We start from the raw sequence: 12,905 nt of genomic DNA, 5'->3' as shown, positions 1-12,905 counted from the left end.
AAGTAAGGGTTGAAGCTTAATATTGATTTGTTTGTATGTCAAGATGACAAGGGGTCAATTTTACTGGCTGGTTTTGTGTCAACTTGACAAAAGCTGGAGTTAATCACAGAGAAGGGAGCCTCAGTTAGGAAAACGTCTTTATGAAATCCAGCTGTAAGGCATTTTCTCAACTAGTGATCAAGAGGGAAAGGCCCAGTCCATCGTGGGTGATGCCATCCCTGGGCTGATAGACCTGGTTTCTATAAGAAAGCAAGCTGAGAGAGCCAGGGGAAGCAAGCCAGTAAGTAACATCCCTCCATGGCCTCTGCATCAGCTCCTGCTTCCTGACCTGCTTGAGTTCCAGTCCTGATTTCCTCTGGTGATGAATAGCGATATGGAAGTGTAAGCTGAATAAACCCTTTCTTCCTCAACTTGCTTCTTGGTCATGATGTTTGTGCAGGAATAGATGCCCTGTCTAAGACATCTTCCAACACAACTTTCTTTGGTTTGTTTTTATTAACCAAATATAAAATATTTTCTCCTAAAAAAACACAGTAGAACCTACTTTCTAATACACTTTTGTATTTTTGTTCTGAATCTTTACATGTAGCGACATTTCTTAGTTTTCCAAATCTGTAACACTTCTTAATATTTATACATGTGTATAATAGAGACAAAAATCTTCACTCCTTTCAAATTTTGTAGCATAATGATACCTATCTTACTTAGATAGTTCATAATGGTCATACCAAAATAAACACTTATACAAAGAAAAGTTATACATACTCAATCTGTGATAATTTTCTTAACTAATTATATAATAATAAATTGGAGATACATTCTCATACCATTCTCTGTATACTCATTATAAATTATTCAGGCTAGGTCTTAGAGTTTTATGTCCTGGTGTACCTAATTTAGACCTTACCAATCTCTCTCTCTCTCTCTCTCTCTCTCTCTCTCTCTCTCTCTCACTCTCACTCTCTCTTTCTCTCTCTCTCTCTCTCTCTCTCTCTCTCTCTCTCTCTCTCTCTCTCTCTCTCTCTCTCTCCTCTCTCCTCCCTCTCCTTCCCCCTCTCCCTCTCTCCTTCTCTTTTTCTTCCTTTCTTCTTCTTTTCTTTCTTTCTTTTTCCCCCTTCCTGCCTCTCTTCCCCTCCCCCCTCTTTCTTTCTTTCTTTCTTTCTTTCTTTCTTTCTTCCTTTCTTTCTTCTTTCCTTCTTTCTTTCCTTCTTTCTTTCTTTTTTTCATTTCTATTTTAGAGCGACCAATATAGGCCCATTTTGTTTTTCCACAAAAAGTAAAAGATGGAGCATAGTCCAAAATTATCACCTTGAAAATTTTTCTGTTTGCTTTTCCCCATTTAGTGTAATATTAAGGTTCTAAACATGCAGAAAATTCTTTCTGAGATTTAAGTGATACCCATCTGCTACCACTACCCCATGAATGATACACTGAACTTACTCACATATTTATTTTTTGCCTTTGGGTTATTCATATCTTCCTAATAGGGTATATATAAAATATGTCCTAAGTCACAGTACCTAGAACAATGTGCCATATTCACAATGTATCTCCAAAACTTAATTATATTTTAGTATTTTTGTATTTTAAATCAAAAATCATTTACCACGTTTAACTATTATCAACAAGGATGAAAGTCATCTTAATAGGGTGGAGAGGAACATTAGTCAGTAGGAACTAGGAACTCATGCTCTAATGATTAGACTATAGATGCATGACTTTTACCAGTTAAATAGCTTTCCAAGGCTAATACACACACACACACACACACAAACATTACATCTAACACATACGTGTATATATAACATAAGTTTGTACATATATATTATGTTATTAATACAAATATATAATATATTATAATAACTTATATGTATTATATATTATTGTTCCATGAATTCGGCAGTATCTCCCAGTTTCTACTTTCTGTGTAACCCAGTTTTCTTCCATGGCAGTAATTTAATGAGACATATTATCTTCCCAGCCTCTAAGGAACAATTTTGTTAGCCCTCAAACATACTGTTTCGCTCACTGTCTGTCCTATATATGAGTGTGTTTTGCCCCAGGGAAAGCAAGCTGTGAGTTCTGTGATGGAAGAAAGTATTTTCTTATTTCCTTTGGTCTTATATAAGGGAGTAAAGTGGAATTGTAACTCCAGTGGATTTATTTTCTTCATACTTTACATTCTAAGAAATGCTTGAAAGTATATTCTCAGTGTCAATGATGAGAATGTTCTATGCTAGCAAATTAATTCTCTCTAAATGACAGTTGAAAGTCTGCTAAGGGCAAAGAGAAGGAGAGCTCAGCTGTCCAAGGAATCATTTTATCTTTTTGGGCAAAATTGATACCTTGTATAGTAGGTACTTGTGGACATACTGCACAAGGTGAATTTTCTTCAGCTATGAGAAAAATACCTGTTCTTAATTTAGAAAAGGGAGGGATAACAACCCTAAAAGTTATGGGCCCACTTAAATAACTAAATGTGCTATAAACATACATGCCAAGAATTTGATGAGAAGACTTGAAAGAGTTATGGATAGATTAATACATAGGTACCAAGTTAGATTTATGAGGCATGAAATAATTATGGACAGATTGAGGAAAGGTTTTATGTTAATGTTAATTGATAATGATATTCAGACTCTAGTGTTTGCAAATTCTGTTAATATCCTGGAAGTGTGTAATAGGATGGAATAGAAATTGTTAAGCAAATATTAAATTATGTCAGTTATAAGAAGTCTTGATTTTGAACATGAACTTTCTTGCTCATAGTGCCAGGTAATGAACAGAATGAACAGAATGCCTCCACACCAAAACATGGGCAGTTATTAAGACAACTACTTTCCATTGCTTGTAGATGGGAGATGGACTGCCTCCCCCCCTTCTCTCTCTTTCTGTGTGTATGTGTGTGTGTGTGTGTGTGTGTGTGTGTGTGTGTGTGAGTTTGTGCCTGTGTGTGTGTATTTTGATGCAGAGAACGAAAAGCAAAACTATGCTAGACAAGTATTATACCAGTGAGGTATATCCACACTACCTTTATTCTCTGTACTTCCTGTAAATTGATTATGTGTTGGTAGCCACTATTAGACAGATTATATTTATCTTGGTATCTTTTAGTCTTTTTGTTATTAAAGAATGACATGTGATTAAAGATGGCCTGTTCAACTGAATTACTTACCAATCATACCTCTGTGAAATATTTTAGTAAGTGTAGTTTTTAAATGTCAGAGGTAGTATATTCTTAACTTACCTAGAGAAATTTTACGATGTATGTAATCTGTTTCACAACAGTAATTAACCTTGCTGATACAGATTAAAAAGCTTGCAGCTAACCATTTAACTGAAAACAGGGATGCCAATGGAGGAATTAAAAGACTGAAGGAGCTGAAGGAGTTTGCAATTCCAAAGGAAGAACAACAATATCAACCAACCAGACCCCCCGGATCTCCAAGGGACTAAAGGACCATCAATGAAAAGTTCTCATCGAGTGACCCCTGGCTCCAGCTGCATATGCTGCAGAGGATGGCCTTATAAGGCATCAACAGGAGGACAGGTCCTTCGTCCTGGGAAGGCTTGATGCCCCAATGTAGGGGAATGACAGGTGTTTAGGTGGAAGTGGGTGTTTGGGAGGAAGAGCATCCTCATAGAAGCAGGGCAAGGGGCAATGGGAAAAGAAAAAACTAAACAAGGGGATCACATTTGAAATGTAAATATACAAACTATTGAATTTTTTTAAAAACAACTTTATTTTACAAAACAAAGATAAATGCACAAATTTTAAACATTTTTTGCTTAAAATTATACATTTTTGTCAGTACTTTTTTCAGATTTTAGCATAATTTTTACATAAAATTATATGAATATGTTTTTTAGTCAGTACTTGATTTTTTTCAAGCTTTTTTGTATGACTTGAAAACTTAATAGTTACAATGAGCTAAAGTACATGTAAAACAAAATGTAACATGAAAATAGTCAAAGTTTTCTTGTTGTATAAAGATTTTTTTGGTTTTATTTTATTTTGTTTTTTTTATTTCTTGGATTTCATACTGTCTGTGAGTTGTTTCTGGGGCAGTGATAGCCTCTAGGGTTAGCATCCCACTATCAGTGACTGCATATTATGTCTGTTCTTTTGTGACTGTGTTATCTCACTCAGAATGATATTCTCTAGATGCAGCCATTTTCTAAAAGAATTTGGTCAAGTCATTGTTTCTGGTGTCTGAGTAGTATTCCATTGTGTATATGTACCACAATTTTTGTATCCATTCAGCTTCTAAAGGACATCTGGGTTCTTTCCAGCTTCTGGCTATTATAAATAGAGCTGCTATGAACATTGTGGTGCATATATCTTTGTTGTGTACTAAGGTGTCTCTGGGGTATATGCCCAGAAGTGGAATAGCTGGGGTCTTCAGGTAGTATTATGTCCAATATTCTGAGGTATTGCCAGACTGATTTCCAGTGTGATTGTATTAGTTTGCAACCCCACCAACAGTGGAGAAGGGTTCCTCTTTCTCTGCAACCTTGCAAGCATCTGTTGTCCTCTGAGTTTTGGAACTTGGCCAATCTGACTGGTGTGAGGTGGAATCTCAGGGTTGTTTTGATTTGCATTTCCCTGATGGCTAAGGGTGTCGAGCACTTCCTCAAATATTTCTCAGCCATTCCATATTCCTCAATTGAGAACGTTCTGTTTAGCTCTGTACGCCATTTTTTCATAGGGTTATTTGATTCTCTGGTGTCTAGCTTTTTGAGTTCCTTTTATACCTAAGATATTAGGCCTCTATCTGATGTGGAGTTGGTAAAAGTCTTCTCCCATTTTGTTGGCTGTCCTTTTGTTTTCTTGACAATGTCCTTAGACTTACAGAAACTTTGCAATCTCATTAAGTCCCATTTGTTAATCTTTGACCTTAGAGATTGAGCTATTGGTGTTTTGTTCAGAAAATTTTCTCCTGTACCAATGTGTTCTAAAGTTTTCCCTACTTTCTTATCTAATAGTTTCAGTGTATCTGGTTTAATGTGGGGATCTTTGATCCACTTACACTTAAGCTTTGTACAAGGAGATAAGAAAGGGTCTATTTTCATTCTTTTGCATGATGAGTGCCAGTTGGACCAGCACCATTTGTTGAATAGGCTGTCCTTTTTCCATTGAATGTTTACGGCTCCTTTGTCAAAAATCAGGTGACCATATATGTGAGGGCTCATTTCTGGATCTTCTATTCTATACCATTGATCCACATGCCTATTTCTGTGCCAGTACCATGCAGTTTTCAGCACAATTGCCTTGTAGTATAGCTTGAGGTCGGGGATAGTGATTCACGCAGATGTTTTCTTGTTGTTGAGGATGGATTTAGCTATTCTAGGTCTTTTGTTGTTCCATATGAAATTGCACATTGATCTTTCCAATTCCATGAAAAACTGTGTTGGAATTTTGATGGGGATTGCGTTGAATCTGTAGATTGCTTTTGATAGGATTGGCATTTTTAAAATGTTGATCTTTCCAATCCATGAGCATGGGAGATCTTTCCATTTTCTGAGATCCTCTTCAATTTCTTTCTTTAGAGGTTTGAAGTTCCTGTCCTACAGGTCCTTCACTTGCTTAGTTAGAGTCACACCAAGGTATTTCATAGTTTTTGTAACGATTGTGAAGGGTACCTTTTCCCTAATTTCTTTCTCCACATGTTTGTCCTTTGAGTATAGGAAGGCTACTGATTTGTTTGAGTTGATTTTGTATCCAGCCACTTTGTTGAACTTGTTTATCAGCTGTAGGAGTTCTCTGGTGGATTTTTTGGGGTCACTTTCCGCAAAGAGTGATGTTTTTATCTCTTCCTTTCCGATTTGTATCCCATTGATCTCCTTTTGCTGTCTAATTGCTCCAGCTAGGACTTCCAGTACTATGTTGAATAGGTAGGGGGAGAGTGGGCAGCCTTGTCGAGTCCCTGATTTTAGTGGGATTGCTTCAAGTTTCCCACTGTTAAGTTTGATGTTGGCTGTTGGTTTGCTGTATATTGCTTTTATTATGTATATGTATGGACCTTGGATTCCTGTTTGTTCCAGGACTTTTAACATGAAGGGATGTTGAATTTTGTCAAATGCTTTCTCAGCACCTAGTGAGATGACCATGTGATTTTGTTCTTTGAGTTTGTTTATATGGTGGATTACGTTCATGCATTTCCTTATATTAAACCATCCCTGCATCCCAGGTATGAAGCCTACTTGGTCATGATGAATGATCGTTTTGATGTGTTCTTGGATTCGGTTTGCAAGGATTTTGTTGAGTATTTTTGTGTCAATGTTCATAAGTGAGATTGGTCTGAAGTTTTCTTTCCTTGTAGGGTCTTTGTGTGGTTTAGGTACGAGGGTTATTGTAGCCTCAAAAAATGAGTTGGGTAGTATTCCATCTGATTCTTTCTTTTGGAATAGTTTGGAGAGTATTGGTGTCATATCCGCAATAAATATCTGATAAAATTCTGCACTGAACCTGTCTAGTTCAGGACTTTTTTTGGTTGGGAGGCTTTTGATGACTACTTCTATTTCTTTAGGTGTTATAGGGTTATTTAGATTGTTTACTTGGTCCTGCTTTAACTTTGGGATCTTGTATCTGTCTAGGTATTTGTCCATTTCCTCCAGATTTTCCAATTTTGTGGAGTATAAGTTTTTGTAGTAGGATCTGATGATTTCTTGAATTTCTTCAGTTTCAGTTGTTATGTCTCTACTTTCCTTTCTGATTCTGTTAATTTTATACTCTCTCTTTGCCCTCTAGTTAGTCTGGCTAGGGGTTTATCAATCTTGTTGATTTTCTCAAAGAACCAACTATTTGTTTTGTTGATTTTTTCAATGGTTCTTTTTGTTTCTATTTGGTCTTTCTTCCCTAAGTCTTAAATTTGCATTGATCTACTTTTTTCTTCACATTGACTTGGAAATTACAGGTATGTTTTACTATTTCCAGCTAATATTTCCTTCTTTAATAAAATGCAGATCGAAAGGAGAGAAGATTTGGACAAATGAGCATCAAAGACTATAACTTGTTTCATTAACCTTTAAAATTGCAAGGAAATTAAATTTTATAAAATGATCACCAGATTATTCACATAACAGGTCAGGAAGCAGTCCAGATACATTTCTAAGGATACACAGATGATAGATAGATAGATAGATAGATAGATAGATAGATAGATAGATAGATAGATAGATATGATGGGTGCTCCCATAGACTCTCAAGTTTTAATGTTTGGCCCATAAAAAGTGGCACTATTAGGAGCTATGGCATTGTTAGGGTGAGTAGGTTGGCATTGCTGGGAATTGTAGCACTGTGAGAATGGGCTTTAAGTCATATATATTCAGGCTATGCTTACTCTAGCAGAGAAAATGCTTCTGTTACCTGCCAATAAAGATGTATAATTTTTAGCTCCTTTTCCAACACCATGTCTGCCTGCAGGCTGCCATGTTTCCTGCCATGATAATGAACTTAACCTCTGAACTACAAGACAGCCCCAATTAAATATTTTTTGTAGGAGTTGTTGTGGTCATGATGTTTCTTCTCATAAATAGACAATTTCTCCTGATGCAAATATGGTACAATTTTCATTAGTTTATTTATTAAATACTCACTACTATTTTCTTATGCCAGTACTCATTATGGCTATAGGCAAGAGATATGACAAACTCATCAGAACAAAATTATAAATCACTAACATTACTCTAGTGGGAGGTTATAGAATGTGTAGTTGTTATTTCTGGTTTCAATTTGACCATATCTGGAATGAACCATAATCCAGAATTGGGAGGCTCACCTTTGATCTTGATCTTGAGGCACAGAAGCTAAGAATCTTAGGAAACTAAGGCAAGGAGATCACTGAGCTCAAGGTCATCTGGGACAAGAAACTCCCAGATCCAGGTGTGGTGGCATACATCTTTAATCTGAGACACACCTTCAGTTGGAGACCTACATAAGGACATTGGAACAAGGAAGGCTCTGTCTCTTGGCCTGCCTACCTTGTGGGACTTTGCCTGCTTTCCTTGTTCATAAGTTCTGTGACTCTAGAGAACCCTGACTAATACAGAATGAAAAAAATGTGAATTAAGAAAGAACAAAAAATATAAAAAATAGTTACAGAGCAAATACAAATCATTACATAGTGATGTAATTAGAGTTTGCAGTACTGGACACTGTACATGAGGATATCTGCATGAGGAATATAGTAGAAGTTAAAAGAAAGAGAGAGACTTCGAAGTCCTTAAGACAATATTTTTATTTTATTAGACAGTACTTTAATTTTGATTATGATATAATATTTTATAGTTCTATGGGGTGCACTGCAGTGATTCAAAACATGCACTCCATGTGAAAAACTCAAATCACTGTAATAAGTGTCTCCATTTCTTCAACTTTATATGTTGAGCACTAAATTGTTTTGAAGTAAATTTCATGCTTTAATCTATTGCTATAATACTATGCTATAGAAGACAGAACTGATGTCACTCTTCTCAGTGCTTTGGTACCGTTCATTGATTCCTACAATTCGATTCAGTTCTTCTAGGAGCCTAGCATACTAGTTTACAAAGAAGTGATTTATACATGGGTATTTATCTTTCCATGTCTGGCTTAATCGCAGATAATAAGATGCCTTCCATTTCTATTCATGTTACTTCAGTGAAATAATTTATTTTATTATGGTTACATAACGTTAAATTGTGTATACTACATTTGATTTTACTCTGACAACTGTCCAGGTAGATTTCATCTTTTTGTAATGTTCAATACTTTTACAATAAACATGGAAATAACTATTTTTTCTTGTAATTATTTTTATTTTTATTACTTCTCATATTTATTTTTACAATATTTGTAATTGCTACATTGTCATGAAAAGTATATAAATAATCTTCTTTCTAAATATTCTCCACAATTTTACAGTATGCATTATAACAAACTAACATGATTTTTCATTCTGTTCTTATGTTCATTTAACTGATGGTTAATGAGACTGTGGTTTCTATCTCTACAAAATGGTTGATCTTTAGTTCATATGTGAGATTAGTCTTAATTAGTTTTAAAATTTTTTTGAGCTAATTTTATATATATATATGTGTGTGTATGTGTGTGTGTATGTATGTGTGTGTACACGTGTACATGCATGAGCACATGTGTGTTATGTATTTATATATAATTTATTATATAAATACATATATCAAATATGTTTTTAAACATTTATCTGTCAATTCATGGGCAAAGTTTGCAAGTGCTTCCTCCAGTTCTCAACATTGACTCAGTAATAAGTGAGACAGTAATACGTGATGACACTTATTACTGTGGTTTGATTTTTTCACATGGAGTGCACATCTTGACTCACTGCAGTGCACCCCATAAAACTATACAATGTTATATCATAGTATAAAGTAAAATACTGCCTAATAATTATATTAATTATTTTTTGGCATGCAAAAATATTTTAGTCTGATATTTTCTGGAATATCAGAATATAATATTAAATAGAAAATTATAAAGTTACATTACTACTTGGGAAGAAGAATTAGAAGGAAAACAAATTGAAATGCCTTTAATATAAAAATTTGGAGAATATGAAAAGTATTAAAACATAGGCTATTTAGGGTTGGTGGTTATTAAATTAATTATAATGATGTTTTAATTATTTTAAATATACTCAAAGCTTATTTTATTATTTATTTAAATAAATTTTATATATTTTAATTATGTTCTCTCCCCTTCTTCAATTTTTCTAGATCAACCTCACTTTTCTTCACACATAAATCTATATTTAATATATATTTGGAACTTCAAGTCCCAAAAGAAGATATCAAAGTAAACATCAGAAGATGAAAAAATCCCCCATGATCATGAATCAATAGGATTAACATAGTATAGATGACCATCTTACCCAAAGCAATCTACAGGTTCAGCGTAATCCCCATCAAAATTCCAACTCAATTCTTCACATAAGTAGAAAGAGCAATTCTCCACTTCATATGGAATAACAAAAACCCCAGGATATCAAAAACAATTCTCAACAATAAAGATCTGGGGGAATCACCATTCCTGACCACAAGCTGTACATCAGAGCAATGATGATAAAAAAAAATGACATTTGTAGAGAGACATTCAAGTTGTGCACTAGAATAGAATTGAAGTCCCAGATATAGACCTACACACCTTTGAACACTTCATCTTTGGCAAAGTAGCCAAAGACATCAGTAGAATAAAGAAAGCATCTTGAACAACTGGTGCTGCTATAACTGGCAGTCTGCATGTAGAATGCAAATTGATCCCTATTTATTGTCTAGTACAGAGCTCAAGTACAAACGGACATGGAACCTCTATATAAAGCAGATGCACTTAATCTTTTTTAAAGTGGACTGACAATTAAAAGCTTTATTTTGTTCTTTATTATTTTTTATTAGATACTCTGTATTTACATTTGAGCTGTTATCCACTTTCCCTGCCCTGCTCCCCTTCTTCCCCCTCCATTTGCCTTCACAAAAGTGCACTCCCTCTTAATCACCCTCTCCATCTGACTGCCTTGGCATTCCCATACACTAGGAAAGCATGCCCTCCCTGAAACAAAAGCCTCTTCTCATATGGATACCAGACACTGCTATCTTCAGCTGCAGATGCAAGTGGATCAATAGGTCTCTTAAAGTGTGCTCAAAGGTTGATGTTTTAGTCCATGGGAGTTTTGGAGTGATTGGTTGGTTGATAATGTTGCTCTTCCCATGAGGTTGGAACCCCTTTCAGCTTCTCCATTCCTTTCTTTAGCACCCTCATTGGGGTCCCAGTGTTCAATCTGATGGTTAGCTGCAAGCATGCTCAGCTGTATCTATATGACTCTGACAGAGCCCCTGAGGAGGCTTCTCTATCTGGTTCCTTCCAAGAAGTACTTCCTGGCATCAGCTATAGTGCTTGGATTGGGTGGCTGTGTATATGGTAGATCCCTAGGTGAGGCGGCTTTTGAATGATCTTTTCTTCAATCCCTGTTCCTCCATTTGACCTTGCATTTCCTCCTGTCAGTGTTTTGTTCTCCTTCTAAGAAGGACTGAGGTATCCCCATTTTGACCTTCCTTCTTTTTGAGCTTCATAATATCTGTGAATTGTTTCTTGGGTATTCATAGATACACTTAATCTAATAGAATAGAAAGTGGGAAGTAACCTCGAAAGTATTGGCACAGGGAAAAATTTTCTGAACAGAACACCAATAGCTAAGGCTCTAAGATTAATAATTGATAAACAGGAACTCATAGAACTGAAAAGCTTCTGTAAGAAAAAGTGTTCTGCTGATAAGACAAAAGGGCACGCTATAGATTGAAAAAAAGATTTTCATTAACTATAAATCTTATAGAACACTAATATACAAAGGATATAAAGAACTCAAGAAGTGAGACTCCAAAAAACCAAATAATCCAATTAAAAATGGACTTTAGATTTAAACAGAAAATTCTGTTGTGCGACATCTGGTTGGTTCCAGCATGAAAATTCTCAAATGAGAAATTTTGAATGGCAAAGAAGCACCTAAAGAAATGTCCAGCATCATTTGTCATCAGGGGAAATGCAAGTCAAAATGACTCTGAGATTCCTTCAACCTTCTGCTATCATAATAGCTAAGTTCAAAAGCTCAGGTGACATCAGATGCTAGAAAGGATTGGAGGAAGAGGAACAGTCCTCCATTGTTGTTGGTATGACAAACTTGTACAACCACTCTGAAAATCAATCTGTCAGTTCTTCAGAAAATCGGGAATAGCTCTACCTGAAGACCCAGATACACCATTCCTGAGCATATACTAAAAGATGCTCCAACATTTCTCAAGTACACATGCTCCACTATGTTCATTGCAGCCTTATTTATAATAGCCAAAAACAACCCAGATGTTATCCTACTAAAGAATTTATACAGAAACCTGGTACATTTTCACAATGAAATACTCCTCAGCTATTAAATTTGAGGACATTATGAATTTTGTAGGCAAATTCATGGAAGTAGAAAATATACTGAGTGAAGTAACCCAGATTGAAAAGGACATTCATGGTATGTACTCACTGATAAGTGGATATTAGCCAAAAAGTTCCGAATACCCATGATACAGCTCACAGATCATACGAATTGAAACAAGAAAGAAAGCCAAGTGTAGATGCTTTAGCCTCAGTTAGCGGGAAAATGTTATAGAAGGAAGCAGGGAACTGTGTGGGAAAGAGGTAAGGGAGGTGAAAAGGGTGCAGGATCAATATTGGGGGAGACAGGGTTGAAGCTAACAGGAGCAGGAGAATCATTAGAAACATCCAGCAGCTTGGCGCAGGGAATTGGAGTAAACCCCTAGAAAGTCCAGAAACCAAGGATCTGAGATCATAGGACCCACTGGGGAAAATATTAGTCAAAATTCCAAAATTCGGAAATTAAACCCAAAGAAATCAACTCCAGGATATAGACATGACCCTAGTTTGGGGATGGGGTCAATCAATCATACATCTCAAAATTTTTCACCCAGGATTCTTCCTGTCTAAAGGAAATACAGGGACAAAAACAAACCAACCAACCTACCATTAAAAAAAAAAAAAAAAAAAAAAAAAAGGTCATCCAGAAACTGGTCCAACTTAGAATCAGTCCAGTGTGTGCACAGGCACCAACCCCTGACACTATTGCTGATGCCGTGTTGTGCTTGCAAACAGGAGCCTGGCAATGCTGGTTGTCCTGTAATTGGTTCTATCAGCACCTGACTGAGACAGATGCAGATACTTACAGCCGTTAGACTGAAATCTGAGATCTCTATGTAGGAGCTGGGGGAAGGACTAAAAGAGGTGAAGGGATTGCAAACAGATAGGAAAAGCAATGTCACCTAACCGTACCCCTCAGAGCTCCCAGAGAGTGAGCCACCACCAAGGAACATACATGGTCTGGTCCTTCGCACTT

The sequence above is a fragment of the Micromys minutus genome (genome assembly GCF_963924665.1).
Source record: "Micromys minutus genome assembly, chromosome: 1".
Classification (NCBI taxonomy): Eukaryota; Metazoa; Chordata; class Mammalia; order Rodentia; family Muridae; genus Micromys; species Micromys minutus.
Note: the sequence above shows the minus strand (reverse complement) of the source record.